Genomic DNA, 19,265 nt, shown 5'->3' on the forward strand with positions numbered 1-19,265 from the left:
TTTTTTTAGCATAATGTAAATGGAAATTTTTAAAAATAGGTTTACAATAATATTATTAGTGTACAAATATACCTTACAGAATGTTAAAACCAATACTTAGTCATGATCTAATAGGGGAAGTAGAATTTTACTATAAGAAAATGTTAACCTGCAAATATGTATGTGGAAAATTACTTCTTTCATATTTGATTTAATCCTTAATCGAAAATATAAAATTAATATACATATTAAGGATTAGAGGTGGGCAAAGATTAAAGGAGTCGTTCATTTGAACGAGTAGGTATTAAAAAATCGTGAAATTCGATTCACTGCTTAGAATACGGTTCGTTCAACCCTTGATTATGTATAAATAGATATACAATGAGGGCTTAGTAAAATCCTGTCTTGTAGATGGCGCCTTGCCCGCTCTGCATTTTTGTATTCCCCTACGATTTTCTTTGAGGGGAATCCGTTAAACCCGCCCATCGTTCAAAAATGGAAGGGCGCGAGGTCACATCTATTGGGCTACTTATTAGCACGTTTCACGCATGTTTTACGAAAATAGCTTTCCTTGTTTGTTTCAACTGTGACAAGAAAAAAGGAAAAAAAGTCATATTCGTTTCTAAATTCGGCAGTTTTGTTTATCTTTCTCGACTTCTGATTTCGTTTCGTTTAGGTTATGTCTTAAAAAATAATTATTTATAAGCTGTTGAGTTGAAATATACCTTAATGCATATCTAAATAATTAAAAAAATCAATTTTTTCGTCCCCCACGAAGAAACGAAACAGTATTTTTGAATATTTGGATTACAAACTATTATTTTATGAGTTTTATGTGTTGTGTTTACGTGATGTGTAATGTGTATTTTGTACCTGCTGGATAATATTTTGAAATATATTTAATTAAACAAAAAGCATCTGTATTACAGGTGAGTAAATACTGTTCATATTTATTTCTAAATTCATATAAATTTGTTTTAAATCACTCTTGGTTTTTAGAGTTTTTATCTTAGAGTTTTACCTCATAGAGAGTTGAGATAAGTTTAATAATAAACATTAAATTTGATAGATTGATAGATAGATTAAACGATAATGGCCAGTTGACTTAAAAATTTAAAAAATACTGATTTTATGCTATAAATTATGTTTCATTTCTTACTTTGCTTTTTTGGAACTGTCAGATATATTGTGTATTTTATAATTTTTCTTAATTAATAACGTAAAATATTGTTTATCTACACTCAACCCTGTGTTTAGATAAAGCTTCATATCAGATTTCCTATTTTATATTTTCACTCAAATCATATTTTTGTAAAATAGGTATGCTTGCATGCAAAAGTAGCGTAAATTTGACAGGGAGGTATTTTTATAGATATACAGGATGATTCGTAGATTTAAATACATATTTACTTTAGAGTTGTATAGTTTGTCAAAAGAAAAGCTATATTTTTTATTTTTTCTTGGTGAATTTGTCAAAAAATTGTCATTCCAGAAAATACTATAATGTCGTAATCGTATAGAGTTCATTTTGACCATTTTTGGATTAAATTTTTTTGTTTATATAATAAAATATATATTTAAAGCCCTTTCTAAGTTAAAAATAAGTAATATGGAAGTTTTTTACTGGAACTAATTTAAGGTAATGTTCTCTTCATATAATTATATAAAAATATGCTAAATTCCTAAATTATTTATATGATTAAATTTTCTTTATATTATTTTTTTTGTATTATATACAGGATGAGTCAAAACTATATATTATATTTTTCTTTGCTATTTCAAATGGAACACTGTATTTTATATCATAAATCAACAAATCTTTTATCCAACTTTTGTTTTGTTAAGATCTATATCCCAGATTAATAGTTATTGGATTGTTCTCAATAATTGTCTCTTTGAGAATAAACATGATTTGTTTTTCGCAATTTTTATTAGTAGGTTTGTCGTTAAAAGTGATGTATCTACATATTTATCAGCGACAAAAATTAAGAATTAGATGTCTAAAATAATTTCCTAATTATTTTTTTACTTAGCGTATCAGTAAATATTATTTATTTTATCGCTGCAGCTGAAAATAATTATGTATTCAAAAGAGGACATTACTGTATAAATATCGATTATTTGGATTTAAAATTATTTTTCAAAACAAAGTTGGAAAAACTACGTTTATGTCATAAAATGTGGAGTTCTCTTTGAAATAATCGAGAAAAACCCAACATCTAGTTTTGACGCCACCAGTATATATCATGCATTATAGTTGATTATACTGCAATTTATTATACATACGTAGTTTTGTTTGGTGAAAATGAAACTTTCTAAAAGTATTCCCAATTAAAACATATTAAGAATTTCCTACATTATAATTTTGAAAGACGTTTGAGTGGGCAGACAATTTGGTCTAAAATAATCATATGTCTAAAGAATTTAGTCTAAAATAATCAAAAATCACTTAACACATATAACTCGCTTTTAAAAAATCTAAAAGAAATAAGTTTGTTTATTATATTCATATTTTATTAAATTATTATAGGTGTGACTGCTAAGTGGTCGTACTCGCCACTTTAACCAACCATTGGTGGGACCATGGTAGGACCTTCAGAGATTATAATGCGAATTTTTCATACCATGTAAATCTATATACATATATTAATAAATGCGTTTGTTTTATTAAATTTGTTTTCTTATACGGTATGAGCGAAAAAAACGGCGTCTATTTGTTTACGTACAAATATATGACATCGATATTCATTTCCAAGCCACACTCTGACGCCGTTTTTTTTTTTATCGTATGGTATACACTTACATATCCCTTATCCTTTAAATCCGATTTATTTCTAATAATTATAAAAATAAGATACCTGATTGATTCTTCCGAAATATTATAAAATGAGATATCAGGAAATAAATAAAGTTACTTATCTCGTTTGTTTTGGGAATTCAAAAAAAAGGGTATAGAGAATCTTAAGAGACACAGTTCAAATATTATTTTTGAGTATAATGGGTGCTTCAAAAAATGTGGCGGATATAATGTAACATGTTTTTTAATGCAAAACTCTTATTTATAACTTTTATTTTATTTTCGATTCTGCCTAAAATTCTATAACTTTTTTTTTATAAATAACGTTAGTATTTGCAAAAAAAATTATTCCTATGTTACATAATTGTCAGTTGTTTCCGAAGTTGGGCTACCCAAATTTGGTAGGAGTGTTTTACAGAGGTGAAGAAAAAGATATATGTAAAAATACTTGGAGTTAGATGCTACACTGTGTTCAAACAGATTTTTTTGGCTGATCCTATATATTATTATTTTTTCTAGTGCTTTTACAAAACCTTTCAACATTTGTTAAGAAAGTATATTAAGTACATCTATACTCTATACAGCTTGCAATCTGTTCTGAATTTTTAACTTTTATCCTTCTTTTACTTCATTTACACTATAACAAGTTTTGCCATGACAAAACAAAAATTATTTATTATTAAGCATTAAAGTAATTTATATAGTTATATGACATTATTAATAGAAATTGAAGAATTTTGTAAAATCTATCAGAAGAAATTATAATATACCGGGTGTTTTTCAAACGTGGCTTGATTGACGTATTCAATTAGTTTCGGTTATTTCTTGTTTCACCTGAAATGACTACAACTTGGTTTTTAAATGGTACCGTCGGTATTTTTTTACTTTATTTGACAGAATATGGCATTGTGAATAGAATGATTTAATGTCAACTTTTGACATATTTACTCAAAAAAATTGTATTTTAAATTACAATCTAGAGTGCCATGATAAAAAACAACATGTAACCGGTTGTAAAGGTAACGACAGTTTGACTCGATATACGAAGTGTGTGGTACCAAATTACCTATTTACCAGGTACCAAAAAGGAAAAGACAAAAAATATTAGACGATCAAATCAATTTTTCCGAAGCTCCTTGATTAAAAATTAATGGTTTTAACACAGCCATGACACTAGATTGAATTTTAAAATGCTATTTTTTTTAATTGAAAATGTCAAAAGTTGACATATGATATATGTCATTCTATTCAGAATGTCATTTTCTATCAAATAAAGTATAAAAAATACCGAGGGTACCATTTAAAAATCAAATGTTGTACTCGTATACATTTCCGGTGAAACAGGAAGTGACCGAAACTAACGGAATACGAATCAATCTCGATTTATGTCATATACCTACTAACATTCCGAATTTGGTAAACCCCGAAAAATAAAAAAGTTATAGAGGTGAACCGCTTTTGAAAAAACACTCAGTATAGGCTGCGTCATTGAAAGAATCTGCAGATATTTTTCTATTTTAAATACGTAGTCGAATTTCAAAAATATATATTGAACACCCTGTAGCTCTACCTTAAATATCTACATATAAATATCTAATATTTTTTCTTCATCAACAAATTGAAATATTATAAAACTAGTTACCATTATACAAGAAATATACGTAAATAGAATTTTACGCAGAATCTAAAATAAAATAGGATGTTACATTTAAAAAAAAACATTATGTTAAATCCGCCACACTTTTTACAAAGTTACAGACGTAGGTAGGTATAGTTTCATATTATATTCTTTAATTATCCATCTAAAAATAAAATATTTATATACCTTATATAATACTTTAGTATCCAACAAGTGGCTATGAAAATCAAAATAAATATAAATCCATGTACATAAATAAAAAATGTAAATAACGCTTTGAGGTATAAATTCGGTTCGAATCAGATAAGATATTTTTATTCTTTACCGAGAATTAAATTCGAAGAATTCCTAGTCCCTACTTCTTTGCCAAATTCAATAGTCTCGCAGGCACCAGTTGGCAGCATCGACTTATACAGGCTCATTGACTAACTATTAATATATAAACAAGGGTTCAACTGAATCGTAGCCAGCACGGATCCATCACATTTAAACGATGAGCCGTAAAAAAGAGTCGTGAGAATTGAATCGGGTAACAATGCGATCGGGGTGATAACATATACCTACTATGTTAACCCAACCGACAACCTCACCTGCACGTGGTGCACCCTGCTAGAAAACTAACGAGGCTCTGTCGACCGAATGACTGCCGGTATAAGCAGTTCTCTCTTGTAAGTCAACAGCTTCGGGTGGAAGAACTAACAAGAGTGAGGGCACTTTCTTGTCCTCGGGATGAGAAATCATCCCCAAAGGCGACAGAACCAGCAGGTGGTCAACGGCAGGGAAATGCGGAAGGCAACGGGAAACCACCGCATTAAAGATCTTCATAGATATCCCCAGGATATTCATCTTAGTATTTCTTATTATGTTGGAAGCTCAAAAACAAATGGCCTCTAGTCCCGGGAAGACCTTAAGTGGTCAAGAGGTGCGAAGAATCCCCCGGTTCCAACTAGATGAGATAACAAAAATTGCGACTTGGAATGTGAAAACATTATTTGCAGCTGGAAAATTTGACAATTTAATACAGGCAATGAACAGAATGGAGGTAAATATCCTTGGAGTCAGTGAAGTCCATTGGCCTGGCACTGGACTGATTAAATGGAAGGGTAAAGTCTTTTACTATTCCGGCAATGACAGTATTGATCAAAATCATCAGCGAGGGGTTGGTATTTTAATGGATGAGAATTTACAAAAGTCAGTGAAGAACTTTATTCCTCTCTCAGAAAGGGTAATTCTAATTCAGTTACTGGGTAGGCCTATTAATATCAATATCATCCAGGTCTATGCTCCAACAGCAGAAAAGGCAGAGGACGAGATTGAAGACTTTTACAGACAACTTGATCAGGTCCAAAGACTCACAAAAAGTAATGAAATAAATTTGGTTTTGGGAGATTTTAATGCCAAAGTCGGTAAAGGCAGGTTGGGATCTGTGGTCGGAAATTATGATTTAGGTGAAAGGAATGACAGAGGTGAGAAATTGATACAATACTGTGAAGAAAATAATCTTACAATCACAAATACATGGTACAAACTCCCATCTAGACGACTTTATACCTGGAAGTCTCCACAAGACAATGATTACCGTATTGTTCGTAATCAAATAGATTATATACTAATTAATAATAGATTTAAAAACCTGATCACAAAAGTAACTACAATGCCATGATATAGAATCGGACCATAATCCATTACGTGCCAACATCCTATTACGTTTTGCCAAACCTAAACGAAAAAGCTTGAGAAAGAACTTGGATCCAATACTACTCAGAGACCAGCAGACAAGATCAATGTATGAAAACCATATAAATAGAGAATTGGAAAGTATTGTCAGTACAAATGACATTGAGAAACATTGGCTGGGCATTAAGCAAGCTTTCAAGAACACAAATGAAAACCAGAATAATCACAACGAATATAAATCTAATCCAAACCAAACCAAACCAAAAACGACAAAACTCCAGGGCCTGATGATATGTATTCGGAAACGTTCCACTTAATTAATGAACAAAACTTAAAAACTATAGTACAGCTTTTCAATAACATCTCTGACACCGGTCACATCTCTGAAGACTGGCTTCGTTCTACGTTTATCACGCTGCCCAAGTCAAGTAACGCAACTTCGTGTAAAGAGTATCGTCTTATTAGTCTAATGAGGCACTTTCTTAAGCTCTTTTTACGGGTACTGCATACAAGACTCTACAAAAAATGTGAGGAACTAAGTGGAGAAAGTCAATTTGGGTTTAAGAACGGCTTTGGTACTAGAGAAGCCATATTCAGTCTTCAAACTTTAGTACAGAATTGCCAAGATCAGAGAAAAGATGTCTTCATGTGCTTTATAGACTATAAAAAGGCGTTCGATAACGTTAAACATAACCTCCTTATATCATACCTCAGAGACTTTGGACTTGATGGAAAAGATATAAGGCTCATCAGTAATTTATATTGTAACCAAAAAGCTGAAATTCGTATACATAGCGTGGGAGTAACAGAAGATTTTGAAAATAAAAGGGGTAAGGCAAGGGTGTATTCTGTCTCCAATGTTGTTCAATTTATATGTGGAAAGAACATTCACTGAGTCAATCTCCGATAGTCCCATTGGTTTGAAAATAAATGGCATTCCAATTAATAATATCCGATATGCGGATGACACAGTGATATTGGCAGACAATGCAAATGATCTCCAAATCCTTCTAAATAAGGTTAACAGTGAAAGTCAAAGACTGGGTTAAACATAAATACTACAAAAACTAAATTTATGGCTGTTAGCAGAAACGATATTCCGAACACCAGAATTTACTTAAATGGAGAGGTCATCAAGCAGGTCACACAATTTAAATATTTGGGATGCATGGTTAACGAAACGTGGGATCCAGATCAGGAGATCAAATGCAGGATCGAACAAGCAAGATCTACTTTTCTGAGACTGCGAAGATTTCTCACACATAGGAACTTGAACTTCGACAAGCAGAATGGTGAAGTGCTATGTCTGGTCCGTTTTGTTATATGGTGTGGAAGCATGGACACTGAAGGTAGCAACAATAAACCGAATTGAAGCCTTCGAAATGTGGACCCTACGACGAATGCTAAGAGTGCCCTGGGTCGACCGTGTGAGGAATGAAGACATTCTCAGAAGAGCTGGTCTGGAACAACGTGAACTCTTCGAAACCATTAAGAAGAGGAAAATAGCCTATTTGGGACACATACTACGTGGAGAACGCTATCACTTTCAGCGTCTGATTCTCCAGGGGGGCAAAAGGGGTATAGGACGAAGGAAGCTATCCTGGCTGAGAAATATTCGTCATTGGACAGGTACAGGACTTCCAAGCACTCCAAGTCGCTGCAGTTAACAGAACCATCTGATGAGGAAGAAAAAGATGAACGCCTACGCAGGAATCTGCACGGCACCTTAAGAAGACAATGCGATCGTTCGTTAAAAGAGTCGTGAAAATTGATTCATTCCTTACAATACGGTTCGTTCAATTAAATCGTGGCCAGCATGGATCCATAAGATTTGAACGATGAGCCGTAAAAAAGAATCGTGAGAATTGAATCGGATCGCAATGCGATCGTTCGTTTCTACGGCGCGGCGGTGATATAGGCATAGAGTCAGGCACCAATATTTAGACTTGAACAAAAGCCCTAAACAAACAACATGGGTATAAAATGACAACGATAAGAAAGTTATTTATAAGAAAAAAAATATACTGCGCTTAGTACGGGAGTATCTGATTTAATTTTCACGTTAATATTTTTGTTAAAATGATACATCTAATAAAGAGTATACCGGGTGGTGTATCGTCACAGGAAACATAGGAAATTATATGCAAATTTTGAACTGTCCAGATATTGGCTCCCTTATTAATTTTCCAGTTACGTCGTAAATAGGTTTTATAAAGGCCTGCCTACGCTTAATACGCATGCCAAATTTGAACAATTTTGGTCAAGCCGATTTTAAGTTAACGTACCTTAAGTTATCATCCTATTAAGCTTTTGCGGCTTCAATGAATTTCATGCATCCTTTTTGTTTAAGGAAAAAGATGACGTCATAGGTTTTAATTTTTTTTAATACGAATTATATAGATTACTTTAGTTTATCAAATTGGCTAAAGTACCACGCCACCGAGACAATTGCTATAGTTATAGCTCTAGCAATGAAAATACGCTGTAAGCTGGAAGCCACCAAGGCAAAGAAAACACGCTGTAAGCGTATTTTCATTTCTTTGGTTTGTGTTTGGCTCGAGTTGAGTTGGTTTGGTGTTGGTCGGTTTGGTTTAGTTTTGTATTGGTTGGTTTTGTATTGGTGGTGTAGCGTTTTTTTTAAAACATTACCACTGCGAACGGCAGCTTTTCATCGGAGAGCAGTGGTCGGTAAGGTATTTCACTAGAGAGACAACTAATCAATAACAATAAACAAAAAAATACAGATATTGGGCGCCAGGCATGTACAGAGAAAGAAAACACAGTTGTATATTACTTAAAACTAATGACTATATTTATTCATGATGTTCTTTGCTAGTACATGACATTGTAGAGTTCTAATAAATATATAGTGGTTATATGTCAAAAAAAGTAGTATTAAGAGTTGTACTAAATATCTATAAAAGTAATACCATTACAAGACGTAATGTAATGAAACCTAAGATCTAAATCATATTTTAAATATTAAATCGACATGAACGTTCTTAACAATCTAACCACTAAACATAGTCTGTACGATATTACTTAAGATGTACGTTATTGTTTAAGACTGAAAATGTTTTAGATGTTAAATGTAAAACTAGAACTTACATCTACACTTAGCTGTTCTTTATGTAATCTTGCTTCAAACAGTAACAGCGTGAGGTGGGCTCGCATCTCTGTACTGTCTGTCGGCGATCCTGTTGGCCAAAACAACAAAAGAGGCCAGAATGAGGACACCATGAATCACTACAGCCGTAGCTACTGACTAGGCTTAGAAATGGGAGCGAAGCAGCATGGGGCTTACGCTGTATCCATACTGTAGCAATATGGGGACACTACCTGTTCCTTGAAACACTACTAGGACCTTGGGTAATGTCCATAACTTGGACCATAACCTTGCATACAGTCCGTCCATAAGATAATGTACGTCCATAAGAAAACGGTACAGGGGAACACTACCCGTACCTTGGACACAGTCCGTCCATAAGACAACGGTACAGGGGAACACTATCTGTACCTTGGATACTACTAGGACCTGGGATAATGCCCGTACCTTGTAAATAGTCCGTACCTTGGACCCTAAAAATATGAAACTCTTGTTTAAAACCAAACAAGGTCTAATAAATAAAATAAACCTACCTCGAATTACTTCTGAGGGCTCAATAATAAACAAAGAAACTGTCCTTTCTTCCATGTAACATTCTGGAGGACAAAAGAAAAGGGACGCCAACGTGCCAACAAAATACAAATACAAGTTAAGTTGGGACATCCAAAACTCTACCCTAAAAATATGCAGTTATAATATCGAATCTAAAAGGATAATATCTCATCTTTATCTGTTGCTTTGAAATAGCTGCTGATTCAAATTATACAGCAAGATTTAAATAATCACCATTTCTAAAAGCCGGGATACAACAGAGCGGCAAAACAAAGTGAGGTTAAGCACGGAGAGAATTGACAGAAGCGATGTTGACAGCGCCTCCTCAGAGCGATAGCAGGGTTGTGTCAAACGATAACACGGTTGGCGACTAGGGGACGTAAAAATTACGCCAAGCGTGCCAAATAAATTATCAGGCCTGAATGATACGGAATCCGATGACGATACACGAGACATCATATATATATCATATATAAAAAAGACATGTAACGAACTAAAAACGTTACAGTTGTTTTGTATTGGTTGATTTTGATTGGTTGGTTTTGTATTGGTTGGTTTTGTATGGGTTGGTTAGGGTTTGGTCGGGCTGGTTTGGGTTGATTTGGCTGGTTTTTTTTTCTTTTTATCTGTTTCATTGATATTTTGGTTTAAACAAGAGCGAAACAGAAGCCACCAAAACAAGCGTAAGCGTGTTTTGGTTACTTTTGTTTCACTCTTCTGATGTGTTTTTTGAGTTTTCCCATTCACACATTACCAACGCATTTTTATTATTAAAAATGGCTATTTTTTCAAAATAAAAATAAAAAACAGAAAAAGAAAATTCAGTGGAACTGGCTACATTGCTTTTCCTTTTGTCGCTGTCATGTTAAATCAAGTGTTAAAATTCTCCATAACGTCAAATAATGTACTACTAAAATTAAATTAAAATATTTTAAAATTCTGTGCATAATCTCCATTTATTTTTATTTAATACTACTACTAAAAATGGTTACTTTTTGACAAAAAAAAAAGAAAAATGCAAAAATCGTGTGTCAGGATAGTTCACCGGACCCGGCTTTTGCTTTGTTCAAACCAGTTTAAAATTACAAAAATGTATTTCGGAGACACTAAATGTAGGTACTATAACCATAGACTGTAACGTATAGTAATATAGACAGCACAACAAATTACATCTGACAATGGTCGCGTTCATCAGGACAAGTTGATCAGTGAGCGATGTACCATCGATTGGTTGTCCTGCTGAACGTGCTTTTTAGATCAAAATCATAAGTAATGCATATTAAATTGTTTTCACCCATTTTTGGCACAAATCGAGGGGATTAGTCAAACGAGAACAATAAACAAAATGCTTTGTTTTCGTTTTCCAAAACATTTTGTGATATTTGGCGTATGTGACGTTTAATCCATCATGCATCGGTAGCGAAGCGTATTTTAAATCTGATGGAAAAAATGGCGACTGATCCCAGAGCGCTCACAACTAATCAGCGCGTTCAGCAGAAAATTAGTGATCGCTGCGGTAGCGCTACGTCCTGATGAACGCGACCAATGACAAAATCACAGTTTGACAAGTTAAGGTAATATCATCAGACTGGTTGACATTGTTACCTGTTCAGATTTAATTTGAAAATAGATGCAGTCTTTCTTAAATTAGTTAAAATGGCTTGTCTAAAATTGTTCAAATTAAATCTATAAAAACCCTAATAAAAATAATAGAACCTTTAATTTTTTTTTATTATTTAATAGAACCTTTAAAAACCCTATTTACGACTTAGCTGTAAAATTAATAGTGGAGCCAATATTTGGACAGTTCAAAATTTGCATGAAATTTCCTGTTTCCAACAATTGCACCACCCGGTATATGAATTGTATTGATAATTTAATATTATTGGTAAAACAATCAATCCAATTACGCCAGTGTCAGAAAGTGTTGAAAAACAAATGAGAGAACTGTATATTTTTTTTTTCTGGTCTCTTACGTAATTGTCCGACCAAATTATCGCCGGTAGTGCCAGTTACGATTCTTGTTTTTATAAAACGTAAATTGTGCATGTGGTTCGTTCAAATGAACGAATCGTAGGAGTCGATTCAATATGAGAAATTGAAGGTGCGATTTGATACACTAAAACGAATCGTAATTCCCATTGCTATTCTGGATTCATCCTACTAATAAAACAGATACAAAAAACTGAAAATTAGAGAACAAAACTTTTAGAAGGAAGTTTAAAAACTATTTGAAATATAGCGGTAATTAAAAAACATAAGTGTTTGATAATTCATATTTACATTATTAAACTGATTCCATCAGTTAGTTGTATCGATCTAGCACAAGAAGTAGGACGCTGCATAAATATTATTATTCAGTTAATAGCCAGAAACCTTGCTCTACATGTATGCTCTACATCGACCCATCAATTTTATGAGCAAAATTGAACAATATTATTATCAACTAACTGTAATTTTTAAAAATAATCCAAATAAAATTGAACATAATACGTACCTAAAGCAATTCAGCATGCAGTAATTATGTTCAGGTTCATCTGTAATAATTAGAAATGTTATAGTTTTTTAAAATACAATATAAATAAACTGAAAAATAAAATAATAACTTAGCACCTATCAAAGTGAAAATCTATCCTGCAATATAATTAGCAATTTTTCTGTTCAGGGTTAATATATTTTTATTAGTTTTATAAGCACGACAGTGGATAACAAATTGACAAAAAGTTAATATTCAAGATATAATTAAAAATTAAAAATTCATATGATATACCTAATTAATATGAAAGAGTACTAAATATTTCAACAAACTTGACGTTTCATATTTGATACTGTCTATATGATTTTGGTTTATTAGTTATTCGAGACAGGGCTTAAAATCTGACCATCAACTCATGAAAGACAGATGACACCCAAAAAACTGAATGAAAATAAAATTTAAAACTAGTTTTCTTGAATTTCGTGAATTTCGGACGTTTCCTACTAAGATTTGACGATTTAGCCCAAGGCCACACAGAAAGCGTTTTTAGCGTTTTGCGTTTTTTGCGTCTCAAGCGCTTTTTGCGATTTTACCGTTTTAAGCGCTTTTTTCGGTTTGTGTCCATTAAAAATACGCAAAAGTCTGCAGTTTCTATCAATATGTCAATTAGTAACGTCGCAAGCTCGTGGATTCCCGGCCCGTCCAACAATCAATCCTGTGGGAAAGAGATAGGCGAGATCGGCGCCGTTAGCGTTGAAGAGACGAAGATAAAAGATGCTGGGATTGAATTGTGGACGGGCCGGGGCATATATTCGAAGACAAACACAATCTACTGCTAGTGCCAGTGGTGTGTGTAAAAATAATAATTATTTGCCATTTATTTTACGAATTTTAGTTTATGTATGTTGTAGTGTTGTGGTTAGTACTTGTTATAATTATAATATTATATAATAAATAATTATAATTATATAATAGAATAGTAAATAGCTCTAGTTGCTAATGCAATTTTAGGACATAATTTATGAAACATTTTGGAGTGAAACGCCGTGGTCTTTACGCGCGCTGGGAGTAAAAATTCAAGGCCGTGACATACGAGCTGATGAGACGCCCCTGACACACGACCTCGTTGTAACGAAACGTGTTAACGGCTAGAGATACGTAGTGACGCGACGTGTATTTGTGAGCAGTCCACGTGTTTATCAAAAATACTGATATTTTAATACAAATTTTGTAAAAGTGAATCAAAGTATTACGCGTAAAAATCATTTGTTACACGTAAAAAACTAGTTTTATTATTTTACGCGAATAAAACTATTACACTTAAAAAACTATTTTTTACGCGTATAAAACTATTTGTTACGTGTAAAAATCTATTCGTTACACGTAAAAACTCTTTTTTTACGCATGAAAAACTTATTGTTTCTGGTGGAAAACTTTTCTTACGCCAAAAACAAATTCCGTGTAAAAAACTATTTGTTACACGTAAAAAACTAATTTTTACGCGTAAAAAACTTATTGTTTCTTTAAAAAAAACTTTTTTACCCAAAAGAAAATATTTTTTTACGTGTAAAAAACTATTTGTTAAACGTAAAAAATTACTTTTTTACGTGTCAAAAACTTATTGTTTCTGGTAAAAAACTTTTTGTTACGCAAAAAAAATATTTTTTACGTGTAAAAAACTATTTGTTACACGTAAAAAACTATTTTTTTACGCGTCAAAAACTTATTGTTTCTGGTAAAAAACATTTTTTACGCAAAAAAAATTACGTGTAAAAAACTATTTGTTACTCGTAAAATACTTTTTTTTTTCGCGTCAAAAACTTATTGTTTCTGGTAAAAAAACTTTTTTACGCAAAAAAAAAATATTTTTTACGTGTATAAAACTATTTGTTACACGTAAAAAATAATTTTTTTACGCGTCAAAAACTTATTGTTTCTGGTAAAAAACTTTTTTTACGCGTAAAAAAATATTCCTTTAATTTATTACTTTTTCAACATTTCAAACTACATTTTTTCAAACATTTCCTTCAAATTTTTGAATAATAGAATCTTCCTAAACAGTAGATGTTCCCTATAAAAATATTTTTAGATAATATCCTAAAATGAAAAAAAATGCATACTATTTAATTTAATTTTTATTGCATTATTAAATATTACGTCCGCCTATGACGGGGTCTCATAGAAAACGCTAAAGACGCTACAGAAAACAAATTGATTTGTTTTCATTTGCGTTTTCTGCGAGACACGCCGAACGCTAGACGCTTTTGGTGGGGCCACTCCTATATAATCCTGTTATTTTGTTTTAGACGCAAAAGACGCTTCACGCTAAAAAGGCAAAAAACGCTTTCTGTGTGGCCGTGCACTTAGTTTTTAAAACGTTCGAATTTAACGTTTTCTTGCATCCACATAATATCATAAGCATTTCTTGATTATATTATTATTATTATACTTGCTACCCACGAGGAATTAAGAAACTTAGAGGAAGACCAAACCTGAGATGGGACCATGATATTAAGAAATTAGCAGGGATAAGTTGGGCCCGCATAGCCAACAATAGAATGATGTTGTACACGTATAGAATGTCCAACCGAGTAAACTAGTTCTGACCGTTCTGCGAATGAAGCTAATTACTTCAAATAAATCACGACTACAGATATCACGGTGTTATTAATCCCAAATCTGTGACTTTCTTAGAATAAAATAACAAAAAGTTGGCATAGCTTTCCAACCACAAGTATGGCTACTTGTTTCCTGAGATACGCATAGCGCTATGTATTTGAATGATTTTTCCGAGTCGCAAAATGTTGAAACATTTTTGAATATGTGTATGTTGAACATTCTTTCTATCATTTGAGCTGTTGACTTATGCAGATCAACATTATGTTACCGTCACTGAATAGTAAAGAGTGTATCATTGTCTTTAAGTTGTACAGTTCCTGGAAGTACTATCCAGTAACTCTCATACTTTTTCTTTAACCAACTGTAACGTTTTGCTACTTTTCTCGAGGTTGGATTGGTGGTTGACTAAATAAATATTTATTTATTATATATGTTACAGTGAAAGTCGGAAATTCAGTAATTGTTAATTGTTAACATTCACTAGGAAATGCTAGCAATTAGACATTGGACCAGTAAATGTGGTATTTTAAAGAGATTTGTCGACATTTCCTAATAATTTCTAACATTCATTAATGAAAATAACATTAACTAAAGGTTGTCAGTAAAAGTTATTCTATTGTACGGGGCGAATGTAGTGAGGAAGAATGTTGGTGGAAGTTAGAACAAATAAGTTTTAAAAATATTGGATCACCTCAATATTCAAGCTGATCCACATATCTTAAAATTATGATACAATTATTTACTTCATTAGTATATTTATTAAAATTATAGAAAATAACGTCATATTATAAACTTCTAAATTTTAAAAGGGAAAACATAGTAAATATTTTAAAGTGTACAAAGCAATTTAAAAAAAACATTCACAAACATACTTATAGTTCTTAGAACTTATAGTTCTTCATCATGAACAAAATAAAGATGCTAGAATTTTCTTTTGCTTTCTTAAATCTCGAAACACAGAAAATTTCTTCCCTATAGGGAAAATACCAAGAAAATACCGCACAGCACTTTTTACAACGATAACAAAACAATTATACATAACCACAAAAAAACAAAGCAAATTTACGCCAGATATCTGTCAACGTCGGCAACGTTTAGCCCAATTTAATGTTATCCTTATCAAAATCCTTATATTGCCTATTATTCAACTTATTCCTATTTATCCTTATATTTTATAACATGTGGCAACCGCGCTAACTGAAACTCACTGCTATCGTTCAGAGAATGCTAGCATTCACTAGTAAAAGTTGGTTTCAAAAATAGCTGTTGAACTTTTACTGGCGTAGTCTTAACAAATCAGTGAATGTGAGTTTTTACTAGTAATTGTTAATCACTGATATCCAACTTTATATGCTTTCCAATTCTTCTTTAAGAACCAAGCAAAATTCATTTAATGAAGCTGCTACCGCTTCACGACCTCTAAACTTCCTGCCAAGCATTTGCCAAACGTCGAACATAATGGGCAGTTCATAGTAGTATACAGGGTAGCGCCTCTCATACGCCGCGGAAGCTCCAAGTTTATATCGAAATGAAATTTTGGCAGCATATGTAGGTTAACTGAAAGCATTTTATAAAAATATATAGAATTATACAGGGTGTCCTCAAAAAAAGTTACACAGCAAAGTTCTGTTTCTGTTCTGTTTTTCCTATATATTAATTGATTTTCTGATTCTAGGAAAAAAATAAAGGTGAGTTTTATTAAAGGAGCATATACCTAAAATCTAAGGATTTTGACATATTTCACATTTTGTGAAAATGAAGAGTAAATTTTAAATTTCGATTACAGCTACCTAAATTTTGGTGGACCTTGTATAGCCTGATATTTAATTACATTAACCATTGTATGTTAAAGCAAACTAAATTTGACCCGAAAAGTTATACAGAGTGAGACAAAATTAAATGGAACATTAGTCACTTTTGTAAGCAAGTTACTCCTTTATTTTAAATGGAACACCCAGTATATTTTTCCGGTGTTCGATGGGGAATTTATATATCTTCAAAATATTATTAAGGTTGCCTACCCCTCAGCCAAAGATTTTCCCAGATATTTTAATTTTTATGATTTTGCGTCAGTAAATCTTTACTATTTGAAAAAATCTAGGTGGCTGTGTAATATACCATTTGTTAATTTAACAAAAAATAAAGATTGTAGAGTAAAATAATCAAGGATAATAAAAAGATACACGTTTAAAACATATTTTAAGTATTACAGAATTAAAACTAGATATAAACCTATAATTATGCGACAAAAATTAGCTAGATTAAATCAAATGCTCATAATGCTTCCTTTCCTGTTAACTGCATAAATGATTGTCTTTTCAAAGGGATATTTTCCTTTTAAAAGACATATGTGGAGTTCTACCTCGAAAAGCAGCTACAATAATTTCCTTCATGTTGTCGACACTAGCATTGGTCGAGTTTTGTAAACACTGCCTTTAACACATCAATATTAACTAAAAAAAACAGACTAGATAAAATCAGGAGCATTAAAGTATTCTATTAATAATTGGTGAATACACATTGCATTCACCAACTTATAGAATCATATCAATTCTGTTTGATGTAGGATAAGTTTGCATTTTCGGCAAATTTCTGACAAATTTTTTTGTGTTTTAACTGATACAAAATGATAACTAGTTGTTAAAGTTGGACTAACTAGACAGCCATGTTGAAGTAACGTCAGACATATCACAGCCAACTAGATTTTATCAAATAATAAAGATCTACTCAGATCAAATCATGTAAATGAAAATATCTAGGAAAATATTTGTTTGAGGGGTAGGCAACCTTAATAGTATTTTGTAGAGACATGAATTCTCCATTGAATATCGGAATAATATACTGGGTGTTCCATTTAAAATAAGAGAGTAACATGCTTTTAAAGGTGACCAATGTTCAATATTAATTTTGTCTCGCCCTGTATAACTTTTTGGATCAAATTTTAATTTGATTTAAAGTACAATAATTAATTCAACTACATATTAGACTATACCGGGTAAATTCCAATTTAGGTAGCTTTTATTGTAATTTAAAAATTGTTCTTTATTTCTAGAAAATGTTAAATATGTCAAAAATCTTACATTTTAGTCATATACTTCTCTTATAAAACTCACCTTTATTTTTCTCCCAGAATCCGAAAATCAATTAATATATAGGGTGTTCCATTACAAAAAACACAACTTTGATATGTAACTTTTTTTGGGGACACCCTGTAGAACCCTCTATATTTTTAAAAAGTGCTCTGAATTAACCTACATATGCTCACAACATTTTATTTCAATACAAACTGTCGTTTTCCTTTGAGCTTCCGCGGCGTATGAGAGGCGCCACCCTGTATAGTTCACAATAACCACCAAAGCCGCCATGTCATATTGAAAAATAACTTCAAAAAGCATAATAAAAGAAAAAATTGCAAACTGTTGGTGACGAGTTCATTTCGCTCTTAAAAATTAACTAAAGCATGATGTGTATTGACATGATCCAAAAAACAAAATGCTCAGGAGACATATGGTTCTGACCGTAAAATTATATTTCAGAAAAATTTACACACGAAATTATTGCACAGGTTGTTTTAAGATAAGGATAAAAAAACAATCCTTCGATTAACCCTGTATAATATGTCAAATACTAAAGTTTATAAAAAACTGAGTTTATGAATTAAAGTTGATATGATATAATTATATACAGCTTGCTAAAAAATTCATGAAAATAGGGCTAAAAACAACAAAAATATAACACTTGAAATTTGACCAAAAATTTATCCATTGCGTTTTTTTTGCATCTGAGTGTATAAGTGCTAATTTTTCACAAGTTTTAATTATCTATACAGGGTGTCCCAGAAATAAGTGCAGCTATTTTACCTGGTAGTATAGTTCAACCCCCGAAAAACGCCTATAAAGTTTTTTTCGCGAAAAAAAAATTTTGAAAATTCGATTTTTTTAAAATTTTTTTTGGATTTTTTAGAGTTTTTAGTTAAAAAACATAGTTTCTTGATAATATGGCAACATAGGTATTAGATTACATTTACAAGAAACAAAATCCAGAAAAGATTTGTTTTCAGAATGTTAGCAAAAAAAATTTTTTTTTTGGTAAAATAACTCCGTTATTTGGGGCTTATTTGAAAAACGATAAAGAGAAAATATGTTTCTTTTATCGAGATCTACCACTCTTTAAAATACTTGCACTTATTTCTGGGCCACCCTGTATAATATAATTTATCTATAAGTCAATTATTAGTAAATGGCGTCTATAAAGATTGACCTCGCCAAAATTATCAGCGATTGTCATTCCCCAGCCGTCTTTGAAGTCGTTTTTATTCGATCATATGATAATATAAATCATGAAGAAAAAATGCTTAACACGTTTATCAGATCCTCTAATTGAGGTATTTTGGAAGAAGTCGATATTCAAAGTAATTTAC

At 31.9% G+C, this 19,265-nt stretch overlaps 1 protein-coding gene and 1 long non-coding RNA gene across 2 annotated transcripts in view; one reads left to right on the forward strand and one right to left on the reverse strand.

Annotated features, from left to right (window-relative positions):
• Window positions 1–19,265, reverse strand: part of LOC115885808 (protein yippee-like 2) — a 417,160-nt gene that overhangs the window by 305,298 nt on the left and 92,597 nt on the right. The gene's annotated exons all lie outside the window — the stretch shown is intronic.
• LOC115885809 lies at window positions 556–2,646 on the forward strand. The gene is made up of 2 exons (XR_004050787.1): window positions 556–908; window positions 2,510–2,646. It is a non-coding gene; the product is annotated as an uncharacterized LOC115885809 (long non-coding RNA).

This window comes from Sitophilus oryzae, unplaced genomic scaffold (assembly GCF_002938485.1).
Source record: "Sitophilus oryzae breed Bouriz unplaced genomic scaffold, Soryzae_2.0 scaffold_41_pilon_pilon, whole genome shotgun sequence".
In the NCBI taxonomy this organism is placed as follows: Eukaryota; Metazoa; Arthropoda; class Insecta; order Coleoptera; family Curculionidae; genus Sitophilus; species Sitophilus oryzae.